The sequence below is a fragment of the Zootermopsis nevadensis genome, unplaced genomic scaffold, assembly GCF_977971745.1.
Source record: "Zootermopsis nevadensis isolate Lab colony 2312 unplaced genomic scaffold, Znev_1.0 Znev_ptg000013l, whole genome shotgun sequence".
Taxonomy (NCBI): domain Eukaryota; kingdom Metazoa; phylum Arthropoda; class Insecta; order Blattodea; family Termopsidae; genus Zootermopsis; species Zootermopsis nevadensis.
Window position 1 is genome coordinate 3,431,611 of NW_028259145.1, and position 10,970 is coordinate 3,442,580.

Sequence of the window (10,970 nt, forward strand, 5' to 3'; positions counted from 1 at the left end):
AGATGAGTCTTCACAGCCAATATGTCTTTTTAAGAAATGTAGACTATTTCACAAGAATAAAATGCACATCACTTGGCTTGTAAATCTTAATTTGTGGCAATGATATTAAAGAATCTGTACACATCGCAGTATTGATCCCGAACATTATAAATGTTACGAATAAAATCACAGATAATATCCAACTGACAACGAAATGACATAGTCAGCACATCATAAATATTATTAATTTAAATTAAAGAACATTAAAACTGTTGTCGAGGGAATTGTGAATAACTCTGAGAAGTTTATTTGGCCATGTGTCGGACAGTGTCGATTGCAGTGGTCAAATGAACATTAGTTGTTTCGTAACAGACACTTTTATACATATCTGAAACTAAAGAAATTTTGTGATCTTGTTTCAGTTCAAAAGTTCCCCAAACAAACTCATGATTTAAATTTGGTTTTAATCAAACGTTTACAATGAACCACAGTTAGCCCATGTTACATTTTGTGGCGGCTTCAGTGGATACAAAACCAGTTACTTGTATCAACTAAACTGACAACAGTCTATTATTCTTAACAAATTGCTTTACTGTAGTAATGACCTTGATGTTTTCATTGAAAATAAGGACATAACGTGTTAAAACCTTTCATCTTGCGTATCATGTCATTAAATATGATTTATAATTAGGATCACACCGCAAATTAAATATTCAAAGTAAAATGTTCCGTAAACCAACTTCACAACTCTTCTTTAATGTTGACAATGGACCCGCGAAAATCTCTCACTGCTTACGGAAGTCACAATCACACGCCACATGTCAACGCCAATAACGGCGAACCGGCAGGCTTACATCCTACGGCCACAACCTGCGACAAGCGACTGTGACACTGCGCAGAACCAGCGAGCAACTGAGGGGAACGCGCAACGTAAACAGACACACCACGCACAGTTACGGGAATGGTCTGAAGATGAATAGGTCTCCGATTTAAGAAGATTTAAAACGTCGCCGTGTAGAAAGAATATCACACCTGAAGATTTCTGTCTTCTGGGTTGTTGCGCTGTGTAGTCTGGTAGATGTAAACCAACGTTTCAGAGGTCATACTGCCTCCGTCATCAGGGCGATGAGTATGAAGATTTCTGTCTTCTGGGTTGTTGCGCTGTGCAGTCTGGTCGATGTTTACCGACGTTTCAGAGGTCATACTGCATCCGTCATCAGAGCGATGAGTATGAATATTTCTGTCTTCTGGGTTGTTACGCTGTGTAGTCTGGTAGATGCTAACCAACGTTTCAGAGGTCATACTGCCTCCATCATCAGAGTATGAAGTTTTCTGTCTTCTGGGTTGTTGCGCTGTGTAGTCTGGTAGATGCTAACCAACGTTTCAGAGGTCATACTGCCTCCGTCATCAGGGCGCTGATTCGTTGGTAAACATCTACCATACTACACGGCGCAACAACCCAGAAGACAGAAAACTTCATACTCATCGCTCTGATGACGGAGGAAGTATGACCTCTGAAAAGTTGGTTAACATCGACCAGACTACACAGCGTAACAACCCAGAAGACAGAAATCTTCATACTCACCGCTGTGAAAAGCTCAAATCTTACAATATCACACCTGTCTTTAGGGCATTTATCCGATCGAGATACGCTTTTCATTTCATCATAAAACATTTTAATTTCATCCATCCCTCATTCTACCGATGTTCACTATTTCGCTAATCTTTTACGTGTATATGACGCACTAACTTATTTTAATCGATCTTGTTTGAGAATGGTCCCCACCACAGTTACATGATCCTACTCCACTTTCTTTACAGAGTGTTAAAAAAATGGTATTTAGAACATACGACTGGCTCATTAAATCGACGAATGAATAACGATCCCAAGGTCTGAAACTGCAGCTACAGAGTTTTAACAGCCAATAACAAAGTACTTAATGACAAGGCAATCCAACGTAAAGGACGAGTTGTAACCTAAAACTTCACAGGCCTTCATGCGTGCGTGCGTGTGAAAATACGGTTAATGCAATTATTTACGCAGCTTCTTAGAAAGGGCCCAGCATTTTAGATCATAGTCGGTCTCCTTCAGTGACATTTACTGATTATAAGAACGTGAACAGGAAGCCCTTCAATACCTTCATTTGTGCGACTTAATTCGTGCCACATTTTTTAGTGTTCTGTCTGACGACAGGTCCATACGAACAGGATCCTTCCATATTTTTCTCGGACTGGGACCTGTTCATATACGTTCTTGGCAGATGATCCAGAAGTGGTTTGCCATTGCCTTCTTCTGTGTGTGAATGGAGTAATTGTTGGGATGCCACGGAGGAAAACTCCGTGTTGCCTAGACCACGGCCTTTCCCAACACAAGTTATAAATTCGGGCACCGCCGGGAATCGAAACCTAGACCCCAGGATTACAAAGCCAGCGTTCTAACCGCTAGACCATCGTGCGACATACTAAAATAAAATTTCCAAAACTTCACATCAGTAAAGTCGTCATTCGCAGACGGCTGTCTTCTGGGTTGTTGCGCTTTGTAGTCTGGTAGAAGTTAAACGACGTTTCAGAGGTCCTTGCTGCCTCCATCATCACCATCATTATTTATAAGAAGCACTATCCAGAAACAGAAGCACAGTTTGCATTTTCATAAGCCCGTGGTACGTTGTCAAAGCTTGCGTCTCTTTTGATTACCGACATCCCAGTCTGGCGCGTGCGGTCAGAAGAGCACTGAACACAAGTATCCAGTCCTCGCATGGTACGCATACGAAATATAGCTCGCTGCATCTCTTTTACGGCCATATGTATGCATGAATGTGGGATGTGTTCGTATAACACAGTCTCTATCCCCGAGCTGTCCAGATGAATACTGAAGCTGTATAACTTTCGATTGAAACAACACATTTCTAGGCTCGTTCAGAATGAAAAGTTTCAAAAATGCTCCTGATGGCTTCTCCGTGTTTCCCTGCCTCTTTGTCCACAAATCGAGAATTGCAATATGTATTTTAATTACACTGATATTGGCAAATTAGAGACATTCCAGTCTTAGCTAATGCGAAGGTTTCGATAGCAAGTGGACAGATATGAGACTTGTGTCCCAACACACTATTTATGTTTTGTATTATTGTTTTCCTGCGTCTCTCAGCTCGAGAAACATTAAACTGACTTCGGTAATACATAGAAACCTGTAACCATCGTTCCCCGAACTATTGTTTTCCCGCATGCATCGTCCGTTTTGTTCGATCCCGGATACATCTCATATAGAAAAATGTTAAATTTTCCCGCTTCTATTATTCCTCGAACTATCATGTGTTTCCTATGGTGACAGCCAAATAAATTTCAGATGTACTTAATTCATAGAGGTTGGAGCCGTCTAAATGTGACGTTAGTGTGGATATGTATATCTCGATACATTTCAAAATAAAATGTTCACATCTGTAATCTATTATGTCTAAACGCTTTATATAAATACCCAATAATCCATCAAGACGTGAGGTGGAGGATGCGCAACATCGGAAACGACCACTTACCAACAACGATATTACGCGCTTAAGCAGTTCCAATATAACACAAATAGTGTTTATATGAATGTAATACATAATAATACGTCTGAAGTTACATAATGTTTCCACAAGAATTATTTCTTGCAAAATGTATGCAGTGTAGATGGTGACACAAATACGTAGCAGATCCATGCGTAACGATGACCCAATCTAACTCACTATATATAAGTATCATGTAACGAAAGAATCGGAATAAACATACGTGAATGATAGTACGTCATTTATTAATATAAATCGACTCACAAAAAAACTGAAAATAAATCTCTGGTACATTATTTTGCAATGCTTGGTGGGCGCGGAATTCGTGGCGCACGTCAAACTTGTGGTAACATATTGGTGTCGTATGTCAAATGTCAACAAAATATATTGAAAATATTGCCTCACATTTCCTCGAGGAGACGACGTACTATCACAAAGACGCAGCCTGTCGGAAAAATAAGGAACCAAAGATAAGACGTGCCATCTGTGATGACCTCAATGGAAAGAAATCAATACATTCGAATGGCATATAGGACCAATCAGAAGTCAGTCAGTACTGATTTTGTCTTGAAACAGTCGGCTCGTCCCGATTGAATAGTCGCCATCAAACTACGGTTGTAATTATTTGATTTCGGTCGGTCAGTATCAACGTAAATTTGTGCTCTAGAAATAGTGTTCTTCGGGACCATTAACAAGATTAATTACCACCGCTAAATCACGTATCAACGGGTGTTACCTACAGTGAATCTCAGTGTAAGGATGTCTTCTCGGTGACGAGTGAGAATAGAAACAAGTGAAACTCCAATCCCACATAACATGCAAGAATATGTGCGGTTCGCCACATTGAGACATACGACTTCGGTGAAAGGACATTTACATGCCATGACTGCTCAGTATAGACGTTTGTACGAGTTAGTAACACGTAAATCATATACAGATATCGCGTATCTGCAGAAGCCGGACCTATGTAATTTCAGAATATTTATTCTTTATAACGATGACTGGGGTCACTTAAGTAATTACATGTAGTGTAATGTAAAATTAAATAAATATTTTAATAAATTCTTCTTCGTGTGACAACATGTATACTTCCACAATGAAATATACAATAACATCATATTTAAGTGATAGGTGATTGGTGTACTTGCAATTACTGAAAATATGTGTCCAATAAAATATCCTTGTAAAAAAATTAAATTGGGTATGAAAGTGAAGCCCAGAATATAATATACTATTTAAATTGACGGAATCGAATTTTTGAGTGTTTAATAATTTACAATTAAACATAACGAGCTCAAGGTGCCCTCACATGCGCACGTCATACGACTGCACTGCGCAACAACGTCTGCGCAGGTGCCCCACTAACCAAACCTAACCTAACCCAAACCAACCAAGAGAGGGTAATCTGGATCAGTGCAAATTGGTTTCCTGCGCACTAATGTTGGAAAATGCAAATGGATGCAAAAAAAATTATTGAAATTTTGTATGAACGTCATGCCACAGGTACGTTAATGATATTCATAATCTATTATGTCTTATCGCTTTTTAGAAATTCGCACGAAGGCATCAAAATCGTGAGGTGGAGATGCGCAAAGTCGGCCAAGACCACTTATCAATAACGATATTACCCGCTCACACAATCACCATATAACACAAATAGTGGTTATTTGCGTGTAATATATCATAACACGTCTAAAATTACATAATATTTCCACAAGAATTATTTCTTGCAAAATTTATGCAGTGTAAATGTTGACGCAAATACGTAGCAGATTCGGAGTAACGATGACCCAATCCAACTCACTATAAACAAGTATCATGTAACGAAAGAATCGGAATAAACATACGTGAATGATAGTACGTCATATATTAATATCAATCGGATCACAAAAAAACAGAAAATAAATATCTGGTACATTATTTTGCAATGCTTGGTGGGAGCGGAATTCGTGGCGCACGTCAAACTTATGGTAACATATTGGTGTCGTACGTCAAATGTCAACAAAATATATTGAAAATATTGCCTCACATTTACTCGAGGACACGACGTAGAATCACAAAGACGCAGCCTGTCGGAAAAATAAGGAACCAAAGATAAGACGTGCCATCTGTGATGACCTCAATGGAAAGAAATCAATACTTTCGAATGGCATATAGGACCAATCAGAAGTCAGTCAGTACTGATTTTGTCTCGGAACATTCGGCTTGTCCCGATTGAATAGTCGCCATTAAACTACGGTTGTAATTATTTGATTTCGGTCGGTCAGTATCAACGTAAATTTGTGCTCTAGAAATAGTGTTCTTCGGGACCATTAACAAGATTAATTACCACCGCTAAATCACGTATCAACTGGTGCTACCTACAGTGAATCTCAGTGTAAGTATGTCTTCTCGGTGACGTGTGAGAATAGAAACAAGTGAAACACCAATTCAACATAACATGCAAGAATATGTGCGGTTCGCCACATTGAGACATACGACTTCGGTGAAAGGACATTTCAATGCCATGTCTGCTCAGTAAAGACGTTTTTACGAGTTAGTAACACGTAAATCATATACAGATGTCGCGTATCTGCAGAAGCCGGACCTATGTAATTTCAGAACATTTATTCTTTGTAACGATGACTAGGGTCACTTAAGTAATTACATATAGTGTAATGTAAAATTAAATAAATATTTTAATAAATTCTTCTTCGTGTGACAACATATATACTTCCACAATGAAATATTCAATAACATCATATTTAAGTGATAGGTGATTGGTGTACTTGCAATTACTGAAAATATGTGTCCAATAAAATATCCTTGTAAAAAAATTAAATTGGGTATGAATGTGAAGCCCAGAATATAATATACTATTTAAATTGACGGAATCGAATTTTTGAGTGTTTAATAATTTACAGTTAAACATAACGAGCTCAAGGTGCCCTCACATGCGCACGTCATACGACTGTACTGCGCAACAACGTCCGCGCAGTTGCCCAACTACCCTAACCTAACCTAACCTAACCTATCCTAACCCAAACCAACCATGACGGAGTAATCTGGATCAGTGCAAATTGGTTTCCTGTGCACGAATTTTGGAAAATGCAAATGGATGCTCAGAAATTATTGAAATTTTGTATGGACGTCATGCCACAGGTAAGTTAATGATATTCATACTCTATTATGTCTTATCGCTTTTTAGAAATTCGCACGAAGGCATCAACTTCGTGAGGTGGAGGATGCGCAAAGTTGGCCACGACCACTTATCAATAACGATATTACGCGCTCACACAATCCCCTTATAACGCAAATAGTGATTATAAGCGTGTAATACATCATAACACGTCTAAAATTACATAATGTTTCCACAAGAATTATTTCTTGCAAAATGTATGCAGTGTATATGTTGTAACAAATACGTAGCAGATCCATGCGTAACGATGACCCAGTCTAACTCACTATATATAAGTATCATGTAACGAAAGAATCGGAATAAACATACGTGAATGATAGTACGCCATTTATTAATATAAATCGACTCACAAAAAAACTGAAAATAAATCTCTGGTACATTATTTTGCAATGCTTTGTGGGCGCGGAATTCGTGGCGCACGTCAAACTTGTGGTAACATATTGGTGTCGTATGTCAAATGTCAACAAAATATATTGAAAATATTGCCTCACATTTCCTGGAGGAGACGACGTACTATCACAAAGACGCAGCCTGTCGGAAAAATAAGGAACCAAAGATAAGACGTGCCATCTGTGATGACCTCAATGGAAAGAAATCAATACATTCGAATGGCATATAGGACCAATCAGAAGTCAGTCAGTACTGATTTTGTCTTGGAACATTCGGCTTGTCCTGATTGAATAGTCGCCATTAAACTACGGTTGTAATTATTTGATTTCGGTCGGTCAGTATCAACGTAAATTAGTGCTCTAGAAATAGAGTTCTTCGGGACCATTAACAAGATTAATTACCACCGCTAAATCACGTATCAACGGGTGCTACCTACAGTGAATCTCAGTGTAAGTATGTCTTCTCGGTGACGTGTGAGAATAGAAACAAGTGAAACACCAATTCAACATAACATGCAAGAATATGTGCGGTTCGCCACATTGAGACATACGACTTCGGTGAAAGGACATTTCCATGCCATGTGTGCTCAGTAAAGTCGTTTTACGAGTTAGTAACACGTAAATCATATACAGATGTCGCGTATCTGCAGAAGCCGTACCTATGTAATTTCAGAACATTTATTCTTTATAACGATGACTGGGGTCACTTAAGTAATTACATGTAGTGTAATGTAAAATTTAATAAATATTTTAATAAATTCTTCTTCGTGTGACAACATATATACTTCTACAATGAAATATACAATAACATCATATTTAAGTGATAGGTGATTGGTGAACTTGCAATTACTGAAAATATGTGTCCAATAAAATATCCTTGTAAAAAAATCAAATTGGTTATGAAAGTGAAGCCCAGAATATAACATACTATTTAAATTCACGGAATCGAATTTTTGAGTATTTAATAATTTACAATTAAACATAACGAACTCAAGGTGCCCTCACATGCGCTCGTCATACAACTGCACTGCGCAACAACGTCTGCGCAGGTGCCAAACTAACCTAACCTAACCTAACCTAACCCAAACCAACCAAGACGGGGTAATCTGGATCAGAGGAAATTGGTTTCCTGCGCACGAATTTTGGAAAATGCAAATGGATGCTCAGAAATTATTGAAATTTTGTATGGACGTCATGCCACAGGTAAGTTAATGATATTCATACTCTATTATGTCTTATCGCTTTTTAGAAATTCGCACGAAGGCATCAAATTCGTGAGGTAGAGGATGCGCAAAGTCGGCCACGACCAATTATCAATAACGATATTACGCGCTCACACAATCCCCTTATAACACAAATAGTGCTTATATGCGTGTAATACATCATAACACGTATAAAATTACATAATGTTTCCACAAGAATTATTTCTTGCAAAATGTATGCAGTGTAGATGTTGACACAAATACGTAGCAGATCCATGCGCAACGATGACCCAATCTAACTCACTAAATATAAGTATCATGTAACGAAAGAATCGGAATAAACATACGTGAATGATAGTACGTCATTTATCAATATAAATCGACTCACAAAAAAATTGAAAATAAATCTATGGTACACTATTTGGCAAAGCTTGGTGGTCGCGGAATTCGTAGCGCACGTCAAACTTGTGGTACCATATTGGTGTCGTATGTCAAATGTCAACAAAATATATCGAAAATATAGCCTCACATATACTCCAGCACACGACGTACTATCACAAAGACGCAGCCTGTCGGAAAAAGAAGGAACCAAAGATAAGACGTGCCATCTGTGATGACCTCAATGGAAAGAAATCAATACTTTCGAATGGCATCGAGGACCAATCAGAAGTCAGTCAGTACTGATTCTGTCTTGGAACAGTCGGCTAGTCCCATTTGAATAGTCGCCATTAAACTAATGTTGGAATTATTTCATTTCGGTCGGTCATTATCAACGTAAATTTCTGCTCTAGAAATAGTGTTCTTCGGGACCATTAACAAGATTAATTACCACCGCTAAATCACGTATCAACGGGTGCTACCTACAGTGAATCTCAGTGTAAGGATGTCTTCTCGGTGACGTGTGAGAATAGAAACAAGTGAAACACCAATTCAACATAACATGCAAGAATATGTGCGGTTCGCCACATTGAGACATACGACTTTGGTGAAAGGACAATTGCATGCCATGTGTGCTCAGTAAAGACGTTTGTACGAGTTAGTAACACGTAAATCATATACAGATGTCGCGTATCTGCAGAAGCCGGACCTATGTAATTTGAGAACATTTATTCTTTATAACGATGACTGGGGTCACTTAAGTTATTACATGTAGTGTAATGTAAAATTAAATAAATATTTTAATAAATTCTTCTTCGTGTGACAACATTTATACTTCCACAATGAAATATACAATAACATCATATTTAAGTGATAGGTGATTGGTGTACTTGCAATTACTAAAAATATGTGTCCAATAAAGTATCCTTGTAAAAAAATTAAATTGGGTATGAAAGTAAAGCCCAGAATATAATATACTATTTAAATTGACGGAATCGAATTTTTGAGTGTTTAATAATTTACAATTAAACATAACGAGCTCAAGGTGCCCTCACATGCGCACGTCATACGACTGCACTGCGCAACAACGTCTGCGCAGGTGCCCCACTACCTAACCTAACCTAACCTAACCTAACCTAAACCAACCAAGACGGGGTAATCTGGATAAGTGCAAATTGGTTTCCTGCGCACGAATTTTGTAAAATGCAAATGGATGCTCAGAAATTATTGAAATTTTGTATGGACGTCATGCCACAGGTAAGTTATTGATATTCATACTCTATTATGTCTTATCGCTTTTTAGAAATTCGCACGAAGGCATCAAATTCGTTAGGTGCAGGATGCGCAAAGTCGGCCACGACCACTTATCTATAACGATATTACGCGCTCACACAATCCCCTTATAACACAAATGGTGCTTATATGCGTGTAATACATCATAACACGTCTAAAATTACATAATGTTTCCACAAGAATTATTTCTTGCAAAATGTATGCAGTGTAGATGTTGACACAAATACGGAGCAGATCCATGCGTAACGATGACCCAATCTAGCTCACTATATATAAGTATCATGTAACGAAAGAATCGGAATAAACATACTTGAATGATAGTACGTCATTTATTAATATAAATCGACTTACAAAAAAACTGAAAATAAATCTCTGGTACATTATTTTGCAATGCTTGGTGGGCGCGGAATTCGTGGCGCACGTCAAACTTGTGGTAACATATTGGTGTCGTATGTCAAATGTCAACAAAATATATTGAAAATATTGCCTCACATTTACTCGAGGACACGACGTACTATCACAAAGACGCAGCCAGTCGGAAAAATAAGGAACCAAAGATAAGACGTGCCATCTGTGATGACCTCAATGGAAAGAAATCAATACTTTCGAATGGCATATAGGACCAATCAGAAGTCAGTCAGTACTGATTTTGTCTTGGAACAGTCGCTTGTCCCGATTGAATATTCGCCATTAAACTATGATTGGAATTATTTGATTTCGGTCGGTCAGTATCAACGAAAATTTTTGCTCTAGAAATAGTGGTCTTCGGGACCATTAACAAGATTAATTACCACCGCTAAATCACGTATCAACGGGTGCTACCTACACTGAATCACAGTGTAAGGATGTCTTCTCGGTGACGTGTGAGAATAGAAACAAGTGAAAAACCAATTCAACATAACATGCAAGAATATGTGCGGTTCGCCACATTGAGACATACGACTTCGGTGAAAGGACATTTGCATGCCATGTGTGCTCAGTAAAGAAGTTTGTACGAGTTAGTAACACG

At 38.2% G+C, this 10,970-nt stretch overlaps 1 long non-coding RNA gene across 1 annotated transcript; it reads right to left on the reverse strand.

Annotated features, from left to right (window-relative positions):
* Nucleotides 1-890, reverse strand: LOC147873846 (uncharacterized). The gene is made up of 2 exons (XR_015535043.1): nucleotides 720-890; nucleotides 1-43 (listed from the first exon to the last, which is right to left on the reverse strand). It is a non-coding gene; the product is annotated as an uncharacterized LOC147873846 (long non-coding RNA).
* Between the last annotated feature and the right edge of the window lie 10,080 nt (nucleotides 891-10,970).